Below are 15348 nucleotides of genomic sequence, written 5' to 3'. Positions count from 1 at the left end.
CATCAGCTTTCAGAGAGCCCTTTCCATCTAGATGGCAAATCATTAATTACTAAAATTATTAGTTTAGTCTTTGGCTATTCTTGACTATTTTTATTATGCTTCATTCCACACACCAATTCTCCCATCTCTCCATGGAAAAGGGATTTCATTCTGGACCTTTAGGAATGCCACAGGCAGATTTTAAGTTAAGAAGTTTTACTTTTCTTGTATTTCCCACCACACTCTCCTGAAGTCACTAGCTATTAATCACACTACTTGGTACCTGAGATTCCAGTAACAGGAAGTAAAAAAACGAAGTCTATAGAGCAATTGTTTCAGAACTCATGGATTTTACTGACATAAATCCATCAAAGCCTATTCATTCTTAGTCTAGAAATGACTAATAATCCAGTTGTCTGGATTCTAGATACAGAAGCACATTAAAAGTAAAAGAGCAAACCCACCGAGAGTAGGAAGCTAACAGTGATGGAACAGACAAATAATATTGAATATAGATATTTTTAAAAGCAGAGCAATATAGGGCTACTTAATACAGGAGCAAAGTGTACAAGATGCCATTATTCCTCTAGCACGTCAGAGTTTACAGGAGAGGCCAGAAATTCTTGCTCCATTTTCAAAATGAGTCAATCCTTGAATCTGCTGCTTGTGCAATCTGCTACCTAGGACTTTCAAGTTTAGCCATTAGACTCTACCCGCTTTAGAATCTTCCTTTTCCCTCTCCTCTAATTGTTCATGGCTCTTACATCCCAGTTAGAATTCACAGATTCACTCTTAATCCACACTATGGTCTAACATCCTGGTTCTTCTTCATGGTTCCTACATTTGTTTGTTTGTTTGTGATGGAGTCTCACTCTGGCACCCAGGCTAGAGTGCAGTGGCACCATCTCAGCTCACTGCAACCTCTGCCTCCCGGGTTCAAGTGACTGATTCTCCTGCCTCAGCCTCCTGAGTAGCTGGGATTAAGGTGCGCGCCACCATGCCCAGCTAATTTTTGTATTTTTAGTAGACAGGGTTTCACCATGTTGGTCAGGCTGGTCTCGAATTCCTGACCTCGTGATCCGCTCGCCTTGGCCTCCCAAAGTGCTGGGATTATAGGCGTGAGCCACCATACCCAGCTGGTTCCTACTTTTAATTCACAACATACCTCATAAAATTTAGCTACCTAACCTAAAATTTAGCCAAATTTTTAACCTCTTAGAGCCTTACCTGAGGGCTTTCCTTGGCAGGCACTGCTTCTCACTCCCTGCCAGACATCCAGCTAGCTTCTTTGCAACTACAGCTCCCTGGAATAACTCCATATTATTCTGCCTTCTGACTGCCACTTTCATGTCCTACTCATGGAATACAGTAAACATAACCATCTATTACATCAAATCGCCACAACTGTCTGGGGCAGCACTCCATAAATCAAACTAACTGATATTTCTGCAGCAAAAGATATGCAGATCCATATTCACATAAGATGGGATAATGACTGCAAATACCTTTGCATCAGTTCAGGCCACGTTTTGCTACCAAATGAGTTAAGAAAAAAACTTTTCAGAGCCTTTTAGACTCTAGAATTAGGACTAAGGGATTTTGTACGTGTATATCTGCTTTGCTTTTTTCTGATTTCCTCCCAAAATAGTTTTTCAAGAGTTTTGGTGATTCAATGGCTAACTTCAGTTTTCTGGTAATTTCATTTACATAAAAAAGGTATTATTACTTGTTTTGAGTAAGGTATTATTTTGTGTACAGACACACAAATATGTATATATTCAACATGTAGAAACCTCCAAATGCAACAGAAAAGTATATAAATGCTATTGTATATTTGCCCATTGAGAAGCATTACTTGGGCAATAAAGGACAACTAAGTTACTGAAAAAATACATACATAAAACAACAATTTAGTAAAATTAGCACCATACTATGGTGTGGTTTTTTGGTTTTTTTTTTTCCTTTTCTTTTTTCTGAGACAGGATCTCACTCTGTTACCCAGGCTGGAGTGCAGTGGCAGGATCTCAGCTCACTGCAACCTCCACCTCATGGGTTCATGTGATTCTCCCACCTCAGCCTCCTGAACAGCTGGGACTCCAGGTGTGCACCACCATGCCTGGCTAATTTTTGCTTTTGTTTTTTGAGATGGAGTCTGGTTCTGTCGCCTAGGCTGCAGTGCAGTGGTGCGATCTTGGCTCACTGCAACCTCCACCTTCCTAGTTTAAGCAATTATCTGCCTCAGCCTCCCGAGTAGCTGGGATTACAGGCACCCGCCACCACACCTGGCTAATTTTTTTGTATTTTTAGTAGAGACGGGGTTTCACCCTGTTGGCCAGGCTGATCTCAAACCCCTGACCTCAAGTGATACGCCCCCCTTGGCCTCCCAAAGTGCCAGGATTACAGGCATGAGCCACCACACCTGGTCGATGGTTTTAAGATTAGCAAAAGTATATGTACAGCTTTAAATATTTAAAATTATCACCTTCTCCAAGTTTTCCTTCATTTTTGTCACATAACCAGCTCTAATCTCTTAGGCAAATAATATAGTGCTTTAATATGGCTATTATGCTTCTTTTCTAGAAATAAACCTTTTGTGTTGTTACTATTAAAAAAAAAAAAAAGGCCAAGCATGATTCAGGATATATACTCCTGTTTCAATCTGTTAGGTATCTGCTTAAAGAGTTCTAACTTTCCATTTGGTTCTCACTGTAAATATGTTTGATTTCTTGTTCAGTTACACTTCCTATAATATTCTGTCTGACTTTATGACCAACTAGGAATCACTAGATTTTAATCACTAGATTCCTGTTTAAAAAACTCTTTTGAGGCGAGATGTGGTGGCTCACACCTGTAATTCCAGCACTTTGGGAGGCCGAGATGAGGGGATTCCTTGAGCCCAGGAGTTTGAGACCAGCCTGGGCAACATAGCAAAACCGCATCTCTACAAAAAAATACAAAATATTAGCTGGGTATGGTGGCATGTGCCTGTTGTCCCAGCTATTCAAGAGGCTGAGGTAGAAGGATCTCTTGAGTCCACTCCAGCGACTCTGTCTCAAAATCAATCAATCAATCAAACAACAAAAAAAAAACTGTTTTGAGTAAAGGTACCTTACTGCTGCTTATGATAAACCCTATGAATGACACAGTAAAAAGAGAGAAGTTCACTAAACGAAAAACATTTCCCATACTAGATCTAAATTAAAACTTAAAATAACAAAGTTGCTAGAGAAATATATAAAAACTCTTCTTCTTCCCTAGGCTTACAAAAGGCTAGAGCTGGCCGGGCGCGGTGGCTCACGCCTGTAATCTCAGCACTTTGGGAGGCTGAGGTGAGCGAATCACGAGGTCAGAAGACGGAGGCCATCCAGGCTAACACGGTGAAACCCCATCTCTACTGAGAAAAAAAAAAAAATAATTAGCCGGTTGTGGTGGCGGGCGCCTGTAGTCCCAGCTACTCGGGAGGCTGAGGCAGGAGAATGGCGTGAACCCTGGAGGCGGAGGTTGTAGTGAGCCGAGTTTGTGCCACTGCACTCCAGCCTGGGTGACAGAGTGAGAATCTGTCTCAAAAAAAAAAAAAAAAAAAAAAAAAAAATTAGCTGGGCGTGATGGCACGTGCCTGTAATCCCAGCTACTTGGGAGGCTGAGGCAGGAGAATCGCTTGAACCCCGGAGGCGGAGGTTGCAGTGGCCCGAGATGGCGCCACGGCACTCCAGCCTGGGGGACGCAGCGAGACTCCGTCTAAAAAAATAAAATAAAATAAAAATTAAAAATTTTTTTTAAAAAAAAGGCTACAGTTGCTTAAATTATAAAACTTTATACTAGGTAAATGTAGCAGAAAAACCATGCCCCTCCTCTATCATTACACACTGCAGATCCAGAAGCATTTACGAATCCTACAATTACCTGATATTATAATGAAAAACGAAGATTAGTAAGTAAAAGTGAGGCTGGGCGCAGTGGCTCACGATTGTAATCCCAGCACTTTGGGACGCCAAGGCGGGCGGATCACCCGAGGTCAGGAGTTCGAGACCAGCCTGGCCAACATGGTGAAACCCTGTCTCTTCTAAAAACACAAAAATTAGCCGGGCGTGGTGGCGCATGCCTGTAACCCCAGCTACTCCAGAGGCTAAGGCAGGAGAGTCACTTGCACCCAAGAGGCAGAGCTTGCAAGTGAGCTGAGATCTTGCTACTGCACTCCAGCCTGGGCTAGGGAGCCACACCCTGTCTCAATAAAAACAAACAAACAAACAAACGAACGAAAGAATTAAAACTGAATTTAATCTATTTCTTCCTACAAAAGATTTAGTGATTAAGCACTTAAGAGTTCTAGTTCAGGGGTCCACTAATTTTTTTCTGTAAAGGACCAGACAATACTTTAGGCTTTGGGAGCCATACGGTCTCTATCACAACTACTCAAAAACAACACATGAACAGCCATAACGAAGGAGCACTGTTGTGTTCAATAAAACTTTTATAAAACTGCCAGCACAGTAGATTTGAATCACAGGCTGTAGATTGCTGAGCACTATTTTAATTCAAAAATTTAACACTAGAACTAGACAAGGGATCTAATTAAGTAACACAGACAAGTCTTTACTAATTTTTTTGGCCCCAGTTAATTGATTTCTCAAATGAGATTTAATAATAGTTTCTCAATGTCTCCTGAAAAAGCAGAAGTGTTATTTATATGAGGACTGTGGTCTCATTAAAGGATTGTTCAAACTCTTCAATTATACTCTGGGATAATTAACGAACCACACAAGACTCAATGGAGCTTTTTAAAAAAATGCAGATGTCATTAAACTGCTTAATTCAGAATAAAATTATTTTAGAATTTAAAAAATCCAGAATTTAACCCTTATGTTATTCATAGTTAAGAAAGATTATTATAAACTGCCTCAACCTTTTTGAAATAAAGCAAGAAGAAAGGTAAGTGCATTGGTTAAAGACAAGTAAAAAAGTAATTTTTTTCTGTAGATAATATATTCATTAGTTTAATGTAGTTAATTTTAATTAATAATTTAAGAATTAAAAAGGTACTTTGGAGTCATGTATTTTCTGTGACTAAAGTCAGATACAATAATGATTAATAATAAAAAAGTGACCTAATCTAACATCCTTAAATAGTGGAGGGAACTTAAGCTAGAATTCAGGTCTCCTGACTTTCAGGTGAGGAGTCTTATTCTCCTATTCTCTAGTTATCTAGGTAAAACAACTGCATTCCAAGGCACAACAAATCCATACTACGGTATTCTCCAACTGTCACTATTCTTAAATCATAAATCCTGCCTGCTTACCAGTTTTTTTTAAAAAAAAAGCCAATGGTATTAAAATGTAACACAAATCTCGGCTTCGATACTTTATCTAAGATCACTTTCTCAAAGACATACTTTCTAAAATGTTTGGAAAATGAAACAAAATTCTTCTCTCCTTATCCAACTAATGTTCAATTCTAACCACACTTCTGCTTTCCCTAGAGCTTAACTAATTTCACTGAGAGTATTTTCTCTGGAAGTTCTTAACTGTACTTGTGGGCCCCTTTTATTCTTCCTTAAACTTTTAACGTCTTTCAGGCTGTAAATTCCTTAAGGGCGCCTAGCCCCCAAAAAAGTGCTGCATATTTGTTCAATAAATGAATGCACATAAAAACAATGGGTAACTATGACCTTTAATGTAGGAGCTCAAGCTATTTTACTATTATCTGAGTTGACAGTCAAGAAAATTATCCCAACTTGCCAGAGGTATCCATTACTGTGATAAACAGGCACTATAAAACGCTTTACAAAGTTTCTAAAGACTTTATAATCACTTGAAATAACGCCGCGTTGGCCGAGAGTAGGGTGAAAGAAAATGTTTCCTCACACTAAGCAAATGCTACCCCAGGAAAAGCTTTCTTTCCTGAAGAGAACTGAAACAGAAGGCAAATATCCACACTCTCCACTGCTCCCTTCTGGGAACTCTCCTTGAAGGTTCCTGCAGAAAACGAATGGGCTTCTAAGGAAGCTAGCCTGAAGGCCGGGCCGGGGCTCCAGCTCCAGGCTGACCACTGGCGCAGCGGACACCGCAGGGCGGGGTCCCGGGAGCGGCGAGCTGGCGGGGCGGGCTCCGACCTCCTGACCTTCCCCACACGCCCGGCGACCCCGTCTCCCGCTGGCGGGCAGAGTCCATGCCTACCTGTTGTGCACAGGTGAAGCCAGACTTTCCCGTAGCCCAGGAGGAAGGACGGACGGCGCCGTTCATCAGCCGACCCCGTGCCCCAGTCAGCCCCTCCTTGGCGGACTCCAGCCCTTAGGGTCAAGACACCTGGCCCCTCGACCGGTTCTCCCACCGGCGGCTTTCGCGATCACATCGCTGCCGCGACCACCCTCGGGATCCCCGAGAGCTCAACTCACATTGCGGCCCCGGTCCGTCCTCCCTCCCAGCCAACAGGCAGCCCAGACAGCTCCCTCGCGCCCGGAGGTGTCAACGCTCTCCGGATCCCCGACTGCCTGCCTTTGGGGGGTCCTCCTCAGCTCAGCGCCCGTCCCGGTCCCGCAACGCTACCGCCTGCTCTGCTAACTCTAGCAGAATCTGGAATTGCCGGCGGCGGCGACAGCGAGGCAGTGAAGTGGGCGGGGCGCGCGCGGGGCGTGGCCGGAAAGCTCGCAGCCGCGAGTACGGCGGGAGCTAGCGATTGGGAGCGCGCCCTGCGCCGCGCCGCTGGTCCAAGGCCCCACCAACTGGCCGCCGAGCCATCGAGCGCCCACTCTGGCAGGCGTGACTGCTTCACCGTCGAAAGAGCGATGGAGACTGCGGCCCAAGTTAGGATTAGGACAGCGGTTTTTCAGTCCGGAGATCCGGCCACAACTATTTTTGTCTGTTTTTATAGCAAGCCAGAGTCTTCGGGTGCAGCTCTGGGACATCTAAAGGGCCTGGAGAAATTCAGGCGGGGCCAGTGCCGTGGGTGTAGATGTTAGGCGTGGAAGAGATCCTAGAGAGCCTTGACTCTGAGGACTGAGGTAAAGTGACTTGCTCAAGGTCACATACTAAGTCAGTGGCAGAACTGAGACTAACAACCTCTTACCTAGAGTCATGTGCGTTTTCCCACTACACCCAGCGTTTTAAATGTCATTTTTCAAGTTTCATTTTGAATCAATCTCCAGCTTACGAAAAGGTTGCAAGTATAGTACAAAGAACTTTTTTTTTTCTTGAATTGAGATTAAATTGCTGACACCATACCACATTGTCCCTAAGCACCTTCTACATAATCACAATATAACCATCAAAATCAAAACATTTACGTAACTCAGCGTTTTACCAGTTTTGTCCCAATAATGTTGTTTATGGTAAAAGATTCCGTTCGGAATCAAGCATAGTATTTACTTATGTATCTCCTACTCTTCAAACTGGAACTCTCAGTCTTGTTTTGCCTTTCATATTCTTGACACTTTTAAAGATTCCTGGCCAGTTATTTTTGTAGAATGGCCTTCACTTTGGGTCTGTCTGATATTTACTCGTGATTACATTCAGCTAGGTATGACAGGACTTCAGAAGTCTTGCTGCTTTCTTCTCATGGCACCCTATCAGGTGGCACGATTTAACTTCTCTCATTACAGATATTTACTTTAATAAGGTGATGTCTGTTAGGCTTCTCCAGTGTGGTTACTTTTTTCCCCCCCTTTGTAAATTAATAAGTGTTTTGTGAGGGAGACTCTGAAACTCTTTCAAGATATTTGTAAATATCTTGTTTCTTATCTTCAATTAATGTATTTATATTAATTAGTATGGATCCAGAGGTTTCTATTTTGTTAAATGACTTATAATCTGTTTCTTTCTCTCTTTTCTCTCTTTTTTTTTTCTTGAGACAGGGCCTCCTTTGTTGCCCAGGCTGGAGTGCAGTGGCTATTCATAGGTCGATAATGCAATAATGGTGCACACTACAGTCTTGAACTTCTGGGCTCATGTGATCCTTCTGCCTCAGCCTCCCAAGTAAGTAGCTAGGACTACAGGCATGCACACCACCACACCCAGCCAATATTCTGTCTCTATCATTATTTATTTTGATGCTCAATTATCCCAAGTTTGGTGGGTAGGGGCCCCATTCATTGTAGCTTCTGTGATGTGTGTGTGTGTGTTCAATTTTTTTTTTTAAGACAAGAAGACAAGGTCTCACATTCATTCTAGCTTCTGTGTTGTGTGTGTGTGTTTATGTGATTATTTATTTATTTATTTATTTATTTATTTTGAGACAAGAAGACAAGGTCTCACTCTGTCACCCAGGCTGGAGTGCAGTAGTCTGATCATGGCTCACTGCAGGCTCAACCTCCTAGGCTCCCAGGTGATTCTCCCACCTCAGCCACTCAAGTAGCAGGGACAATGGACGTGCCACTGTTCCTGGCTAATTTTGTTTGTTTTTGTAGAGAGAGAGTTTCACCATTTTGCCCAGGCTGGTCTTGAACTCCTGGGCCCAAGTGATCCACCCACCGTGGCCTCCCAAAGTGCTGGGATTGCAGGTGTGACCCACTGTACCTGGACTTAAATTTTTTTTTCTTTTGAGACGGAGTCTTGCTCTCTCACCCAGGCTGGAGTGCAATGGCGTGATCTCAGCTCACTGCAACCTCCGCCTCCCGGGTTCAAGCAATTCTCTTGGCCTCAGCTCCTGAGTAGCTGGGATAACAGGTGTGTGCCACCATGCCTGGCTAATTTTTGTATTTTTAGTAGAGATGGGGTTTCACCATGTTCGTCAAGCTGGTCTCAAACTCCTGATCTCATGATCTGCCCACCTCGGCCACCCAAAATGCTGAGATTACAGGCATGAACTACTGCGCCCAGCCCCGGCCTTAGATGCTATAAACATTTTGTTGTAAAATATTTTTAAAATGCAGAATAATTAAAAGAGCTTTAAATACCATATACACACAGTCCAGATTCAAAATTAACAGGCTACCATTCTGTGCCCTTTTGACACATCCCCATCATTCTTTCGGCACTCCCCTAGTCACTAGGGCAATTAGATGTTTCAGACTCATCCTGCTCCAGCCTTGGATGTAATTATTTATTCAGGAGTCCTGATTCCTTATAGTGGCGAATGGTATTTAGCACTAGGTATGCTCACTGCTATTGAGTGTCCATAGACCAGACTGTCTCAGTGGATGCAGTTAGGGAATATTTATACATTCATATACACACACAGCACATCTTTATTTGTATCCTTACACACATGTTTACAGCTATATTTCTTTAACAATATATATTGAAAAATCATGTGTTCACAGTAAAACCTCCAATCCAGCATCATACAGTTCATTCTAGTTTCTGCCCTTCTACATTTATAACTACTTTCTCCCACAGAGATAAGCCTGGCTCCCATCATCCTTGAGATATTTACTTATTTGAACAACCCTGCTATGTGTGAGCAATCATCCATAGCTGCCATCTATTCCTTTGGAGGATACTGCCCTTACCCCACTAAGGTTCTGAAAGCCCCAAATTAGCCATCTCAAGCCCCTGTCTCATCTTTCTTTCCTTACCATCACTCCCACACCCTGTGATCATGCCTAGCCCATAAACCCTGCCCACCCTGCTCACACCCAAACATCCCTTGCCAAGCATCCCCCTTACCTCACTTTATATAGATTAGACAGAGAGACGCACACTATATATAATCATATATATTAGTTACATATTCTTATACATACATACAATATATAGATTAGTTACATATCTCATGTATTCATTATATATTAATTTTTATAAAACCCTATATACACACACTATATATGTTATATATCATATATATTTGTTGTATATATTACTTACAGTACTAAAACATGTATCATATATAGTGTGTGTATATCATGTATATATATAATGTGTATATATACAGTGTGTATATGTATATGTAAAGAATAATATGCAAGATATATATTGTGTCATGTATACAGGGTATTGTAAAGTACCCTAAAAAAGGAACAAAACTATTATAGGATCCTGAAGGAGAGAGCAATTACTGTGAAGTGCAGTTGGGAGGCTCATGAAGGGTTTAAAGAGATGACATTTAAAATGGGCTTTGAAGTATATATAAGGATGGATGAGTAGAATATATGTTATTAGATATTGAAAAAACTCTGGAAGATAGTTTTAGCAGGCTCAAAGCAGAGAAAGAAATTCATTTTGCCTAAGTACATGGTACAAGAATAACAACATTAGAATTTCAGAATTGGAAGGGATATTATGTATCGTTGAGTCCAACCAATAGTTTCACAAAAGATTCAAAGATGGCTCCAGACTTTAAGCTAAGTGACTAAGAGAATGAAATTAGAAGGTGGAATTTGGAGGGGAAAATGATTAGTTTGATTTTAAACATGTCACATTTGAGGTGACAATAAGGCATCCAAGGGGAAATGAGGGACTATAGTTTAGAAGAGGGGTCAGAGCTAGAGAAGAGGAGTCAGAGATAGAGATGTAGAATCCGAGTTTTTCCACCTGGCGCTAACAACTGACAGCACTCTTAAACAAACACCAATGTTATTATCTTAACCAAATGGAAATGTGTCCCACTGTTCAGCTACCATTATACTTTGATTATACTTTAATTTTAAATTGAAATTTTCAGTCACAATAAAGAAGAAGCTGTATTATAGGTAGCAGAAAGAACATAGCTTTGGAATTGGTGACTTGCATTCAAATTCTAATTACACCACTTAGTAGGCATTACCTAGGGAAAATCACTTCATATCTCAGAAGCTCAATTTCCTCACTTGTAAAATGAGAATACTACCTCCTTCCTTGAGGTGTTCTCAGGATTTGAGATATAATATATAACTAGCATGTTATATATTACATACAGAAGGTGCTCATCAGATATTTGATGAAGGAATGGAGAATTTGATATACTTCCTACTTATTTTATACTTACCACTATAAAGCATTATACTGCATTTTCTAGGCTTTGTATAACAAAACAATTTTCCCACAAATAAATGAAACATTTTTAGAAGTATAACAGTTGGTATTTAATGGTATATGTAAAAATAATGAAGTAAGCCAGTGGTTACCCATTTAACTTGCTGTGTGATATCCTGCTATAATTTATTGTTCAAATATAACCAATTCAATGATTTTAAGTTCCAACTAGCATATGTTTGGGAAACTGAAAATGACAGATTACCTTTAAGATTACTTCTATTTCTGAAATCGTGAAATTCAATGATGGTAGAACAATATTACCCAACAATGGAATTCTAGTGTACCCATGGAACTCTAGCGTCCTCCTCTTGATTGTACCCCTCAAGAGGTTAATAGGAGTTAAGGAGAATGCCTTAAAAAGGCATTCTTGGCCGGGCGCAGTGGCTCATGCCTGTAATCCCAGCACTTTGGGAGGCTGAGGTGGGCGGATCACGAGGTCAGGAAATCGAGATCATCCTGTCTAACACGGAGAAACCCCGTCTATACTAAAAATACAAAAAAAAATTAGCTGGGCGTGGTGGCGGGAGGCTAAGGCAGGAGAATGGTGTGAACCCAGGAGGCAGAGCTTGCAGTGAGCAGAGATCATGCCACTGCACTCCAGCCTGGGCAACACAGCGATACTCTGTCTCAAAAAAAAAAGCATTCTTAAATAAGTCTGAAAAGCACTACATATTAATATATTACAGCCATTTCTTAGAGAGTCATTATGTATATTAGTGGGCTGCATTTGATGCAATGTTTCACAAACTTATTTGGAATATAATATATTTTTTAAAGGAATGCATATTAATAACTTTTAGAATGAATGTTCCTGGGATCAGACTTTGGAAAATGTAGCTTTGGAAGTTTGTTATTAGTCATCACTCCAGTCATGCCAGGTTACTCAATGTTGATGGAACCACTGAGGACACTAGGCTTCACATGTGGCAAGCTCATGTCACAAAATTCATGGGTAGGCACAGCTTCCACTCTGTTGATTTCAATGTGATCTGAAGCCTGAGATGACACTGATACCCTACTCTAACAAAAGATCTGCTGGCCCTTTGTGATACAGCTTTCCACTTTGTAGTCTATCAAGCATTATTTGTCAATATACTGCTGAGCTTGCTATAATCTGTGACAGCTTTTAGCACTAAATTTCTAATGAGAACTTTTGGCAATGGATAGGATTTCCCCCAGTAGCAAACTACCACTATAAATATTAGTTCAAGAAGTGCTTAAAAACAGAGTAGCAGATCGTGACCTATGATGGCAAGTAAGAGCAGGTCATTTAACCTGGAAAGAAGCTGTTAAACTCAGGGCTGGTGCTTCTAAGCAGGAATACTGAACAAAGGTAGATCTGCAACTATGTATTTGATAACCCTTGACACTAGAAATGACTGCAACTGTGTTCATACCTTACAAGGACTCTTAAGGCCCCTCCCAAATCCTCATTCTCTGATCAGATGAAGAAATACAGTGCTTTACGTGTGCATAAGCTTTATGGTTTTGTTCCAAACTTGCTGTAATATTTTATAAGAAAGCCACTTAACCTCTTTGGACTGTGTTTTTCTCCTATGGAAAATGAACATGTTGTATTACGGGGTCTCTTAGGGGTTATCCTCTGATTTTATCTTTTTGTTGTTGCTGTTTATTTATCCTCTGATTTTATGAAAATCATTCTTCTAGTTTTCATAAAAAAGGGGAAGAGACTTCAGGAAGTCAGTGTTAAGATGCTGTAAACTGGGGTAGGAGAGAAGACCCTGGAGATCTCCTCTGGCTATTGCTTTAATATAGTTTTCACCTTGAAAGACAGGAGGGATGTGACCCTGAAAGAGTGAGCAGCAGGACAGGAAGGTTCCAGTGGAGAGGGGGAAGATTAGGCAGCAACACACCTGCAGTGGCCAGGGACAGCAGGTTCTGGATAATGGAATCCGTAGCAGACTTTTAAGAAGTGGGAAGGAGGTGTTTGTGGGGAATCAATAAAAGTAGGGCTAAAAGGAATTAAAAGAAAGTCCTTGGTCTGCTCATCCATGTTTCCCTGCCAGAAAGTCCCTGATGAGAACCACAGGAAACACTATCATAAGCCAAATTAATCACAAAGTTAATCTCTCAAGGTGAAGAAGCAAAAGTTAATGACCTTCCAGCTGAGTTCTAAAAATGAGCCAAAACTCAGAGAATGGGATAGGTCAAGCCAGAGCTAGGACTGAGGAGGAGGGCCATGTTAATTAACTATTATACAAACCCTCAACTTCTGCCACAAGCTCTTTAGGAAAGTCAACTGTTTTACATGCTGACAGGTAACTGAAGAAAGTAAGTTAGTGCTTTTATTCAGGGTGCTTCATTCTTTAGGAGTAGCATATAAGGCCCCCCACAGAACTCCTATTCACCAGTTGTATATATATTTGATATGAAAACTAATGATGGATGATCATCCACTTCAAAGTTAAATGTTAGAATAGTAATCACACAAGACAACATTAAGACCCAAATAATTTGTAATAAGATTCATAATTTAAGATTATTTGTCAGCCGGGCATGGTGGCTCACGCCTGCAATACCAGCACTTTGGGAGGCCGAGGTGGGTGGATCACAAACTTAGGAGTTCAAGACCAGCCTGGCCAACATGGTGAAACCCTGTGTCTACTAAAAATACAAAAGTTAGCCAGGCGTGGTGGCACACACCTATAGTCCCGGCTACTTGGGAGGCTGAGGCAGGAGAATTGCTTGAACCTGTGAGGCAGAGGTTGCAGTGAGCCGAGATCACACCACTGCACTCCAGCCTGGGTGACAGAGCAAGACTCTGTCTCAAAAAAAAAAAGATTATTTGTCTAATTCAAGAAATTGAACTTACCCAGCAAGCTGGTTCTACATAGTTGATAAATAGTATTGTTGTGGAATTATTTTATATATAAGGAAAAACTATATACCTATTATAAAAATACCTATAGAAATTATCATCAGTTACTATGTTTATGTATGTAGATCTATTATTATCTTCTTTGGGACATATGATTCTCGAAGCAAATTCTAATAAAAATTAGTTCATATATCAAACTTCTTGTTTAGCTACAAACTTAAAGGAGAAAACCTTATCTAGATGCAAACATTTAACTGACCAGTATGAACAATAGCTAGAAATTAAATTATCCATGTAATTTGGTTAAGGTAATCAGTGGAACCAGAGTCATAGATCAGGAAGAAAAAGAAAAATGTTAATAATATGGAATAGAATTATATACTCTTGAATTCAATTTGCCAGCCTATAAGCATTCACAGACCAGAGCACAAATCCACTTATAAACCATACTTGCTTATCTTAATAATATTTTATTGACTTACGCATTTTCTCCTGTTGTTTGCTTCCTTTCCCTTATATTGTCTGAGGCCAAAGTCAAGAAAGACATTTTCTTAAATATATGATAAAATATTAAGTTTTTAAAAAGCAAAATATTAAATTCCTTTATGCTAACTGAACTATATTAAAATATGTGTATGGTTATGAACAACAATTATAATAAATAAAAATGAAATAATTACATTTGAATCATGAGATTAGGAGCTCTTTTAGCTTTTCAATATTTGTAGTTATTATACTGCCTTTTTTATAAAAAGAAAAAGGGCAAAGCATTTTTTTAAATTTTCTCTTTGTAATTTGCTGATGCAATTTTTCTTCCTTTGGAAAAGTACTTGATACAGAGTAAGTGCTCAATGTAAACTTGTTGAGTAAGTATACAAAATGGCAACTAAAATTGCTGGCAGATTTCCTTTAGGGAGAAGCCAAATGATGGCACTCGCCATGCTGAGGTAAGGATAAAATAAGTCAGGATTTACTCATCCACCTGGCCAGGGGCCTCCAATTGCCTATCTTTGCTTCCTTGAGCTGGAATTAGAGATTTATTAGGAGGGTATCCACATAATTTAGTGTCCATGGGGACAGTTCTTAGAGCAAGAAGAGACCTATTAAACATGCTGCTGGGTTCTTAGATATAACACCTAAAACAAGCAACTAAAGAAAAAAATTGATACATCAGACTTAATCAAAATTCAAAACCTTTGTAATTCAAAGGACATTATCAAAAAAATTAAAAGATAACTCACAAAACAGAATAAATTATCTTCAAATCATTTATTAGATGAGTCTAGTACCTAAAATATAGAGCAGAACTTTTTTTTTTCTTTGTTTTTTGTTTTTTTGAGACAGAGTATTGCTCTGTTGCCCAGGCTGGAGTGCAGTGGCAGGATCTTGGCCCACTACAACCTCTGCCTCTTGGGTTCAAGCGATTCTCCTGCCTCAGCCTCCCAAGTAGCTGGAATTTCAGGCGCCCGCCACCACACCCGGCTAATTTTTGTTTTTGTTTTTGTTTTGTTTTTGAGACGGAGTCCCGCTCTGTCGCCCAGGTTAGAGTGCAGTGGCACGATCTTGGCTCACTGCCAGCTCTA

The 15348-nt window shown here is 40.4% G+C and overlaps 2 protein-coding genes across 2 annotated transcripts in view; both read right to left on the bottom strand.

The window, feature by feature from the left end:
- HEATR5A (HEAT repeat containing 5A) overlaps positions 1-6581 on the bottom strand; it is a 133424-nt gene extending 126843 nt beyond the window's left edge. The window contains exon 1 of the mRNA XM_011994773.1: positions 6472-6581. The gene's annotated coding sequence lies outside the window, so the exon portion shown is untranslated. The remainder of the gene's footprint in view (positions 1-6471) is intronic.
- A 4768-nt stretch (positions 6582-11349) lies between these two features.
- Positions 11350-15348, bottom strand: part of DTD2 (D-tyrosyl-tRNA deacylase 2 (putative)) — a 37783-nt gene continuing 33784 nt past the window's right edge. The window contains exon 5 of the mRNA XM_011994772.1: positions 11350-11446. The gene's annotated coding sequence lies outside the window, so the exon portion shown is untranslated. The remainder of the gene's footprint in view (positions 11447-15348) is intronic.

Source organism: Mandrillus leucophaeus, unplaced genomic scaffold (assembly GCF_000951045.1).
Source record: "Mandrillus leucophaeus isolate KB7577 unplaced genomic scaffold, Mleu.le_1.0 Scaffold460, whole genome shotgun sequence".
Classification (NCBI taxonomy): domain Eukaryota; kingdom Metazoa; phylum Chordata; class Mammalia; order Primates; family Cercopithecidae; genus Mandrillus; species Mandrillus leucophaeus.
The sequence above is the reverse complement of the archived record's forward strand: the minus strand, read 5'-3'. Positions and strand labels throughout refer to the sequence as shown.